The sequence below is a fragment of the Dermacentor andersoni genome, chromosome 2 (assembly GCF_023375885.2).
Source record: "Dermacentor andersoni chromosome 2, qqDerAnde1_hic_scaffold, whole genome shotgun sequence".
In the NCBI taxonomy this organism is placed as follows: domain Eukaryota; kingdom Metazoa; phylum Arthropoda; class Arachnida; order Ixodida; family Ixodidae; genus Dermacentor; species Dermacentor andersoni.
Window position 1 is genome coordinate 68,764,229 of NC_092815.1, and position 2,031 is coordinate 68,766,259.

The window sequence follows — 2,031 nt, forward strand, 5'->3', positions numbered from 1 at the left end:
AAAACAGGTTACCACGGGACACGCTAATTTATTGCGGTTGAAACTAAACTCGTGAACTTCAGAGTGAACCCGTAATGTTTTCGGCTGCCAAAAACGCGCTTCAGTTCGTTTTTATAGAGCTGCGAGGAGTTCAACATTTGCTTATTTGTATTGTTTGGGCAGGCGATCGCGCCGTACGTGGTATACGTGCCCTTGACCGAGTGGCGTAGGTTAAAGAAGCACTGGCACGGCATTTCAGGCTCTTGAGTTAAAGGAAGGTCGAAGCCTTTCCCAATGCTTTGAAAAATACGCTGGCAAGCGTCATATAGCGCCCTAAATAGTTTAACCCAGCCTTCGCATACTTGCTAAGTCTCATCCTTTACCTGCGAGAAATGTTCGGCAGAGTTTTTATAATTTCGATCATGTGTGCGAGTGCACTCCTCCATCTCTGTAGTGTCCAACTTATAATCATTTATCCCACGCCGAGTTGGGTACCGCTAAATTCTGATTTCAGCATGGGTAAACTGAACGCATTGAAATTAGTCGCATTCTTGATAATCTGTAGCGAAGTTTCAGTTGCGGATAGCTTAGAAAACCAATTACTAATTAATTAATACGTTGATTGATTGATTAGTTAGTCAATGCACTAACTTGGTGCTTAAATGACGTTTCATTTGCTTTTTTTGTCCAAGCGTACTCTTTGCTTGCAAGAAATAAAAGAGAATAGCGTTGTTTTAATTTTCCTCGGCGTTCAGCTCCCGTTTGGGCCCATTACAGGGTTAACAAAAAATCCCTTTCGCGTCATGCCCGAACGGCTGCTTTGCGTCCGCTCACATCCCGCAACTTTCTGCTCGTGCGCGGAAGCCAGCCGCGGTGACGGTATAGGCGGCGGCGACCCGGCAGGCCTCGGCGTTCCACAGGCGGCGGATAATCCCGCACCGCCGCGAGGAAGGCCGGGCTGACTACCGTGCCCGCCGCCGCCGCCGCCGACACAGAGAGGGAGCCGCGCGACTTCGCCACAGCGGAAGTCGTCCTTTAGCGTCCCAGTGTCCGTCGTAACAAGACGCGCGCTCGTGCAGCAACACTGCGGTGGCGGCGAGCGCATTATCATTCAGAGGGCGCCGGGGGGCGACCCGCGCGGGTGCGTAAGAGGGGTACGGGTGTATCTCCTCTTTTAATCTGCTTACGGAGCGCGGACTACCGAGCAGAGAGAGAGAGAGCTCCCGTCGGTATGAATCGGCGACCGTGCGCGATACTCACCCCCGTCCGGGCATCTACGCGGCTTCTTGCTTCGTGTTCTTCTTCGTGCACGCTACGCGCTTGGGTGGGCGGCCGGCGCCGCACAGTGGCGGCCACGCCGTGTTTGCGTCAGCTTTCGCCTTTGCGCGTATTATATATATATATATATATATATATATATATATATATATATATATATATTATACGTGAGGAGGAATGTCAAAGGCCGCAGATTCCTTAGATTGTCCGCGTTGTATATGCGCGGCCTGGTGAATAATTTTTTTGTGCGTATAGAGACGATAACGACCGCCTCACTACATACGTGTTGGGCAATCCGCTTGTTTTGTCTCGTTTCTCGTTACCCACGCAGCTCCCAGCACGTCTTTTTTTTTTTTTTTTGTCTTTGTTATATACTTCATGTTTCTTTAGCTTCCAGCGAAATGAACGGGCCCGGATACGCGCGCACGGCGTTCAGGCAGTCCGGTGTGGAAATACAGCTTAACAATGTGAGATGTCAAGCTATAGTTGGCATTCGATGACCGAAATTTAGCGCGCATTTCTTCTGTCTCCTTAGTTTCTGCGCATTAAAATAGTTTAGTGTGGAAAACAATGGCTAGAAGAGTGTGCGTATACGCTATGGTCGAGGGCTGTATAAGATAAAAAGAAAGTAGGACGTCTTAGGAGTTGTGACGTTGGTGGGAACACTCTAAGCTTCAAAGCGTATAAATATTTAATGTGTACATAAATCTGAATGTGACAAGCATCAATGACGTATGTGGAACGAGAAATTTCGAAACTTATTCGTAATGGCAC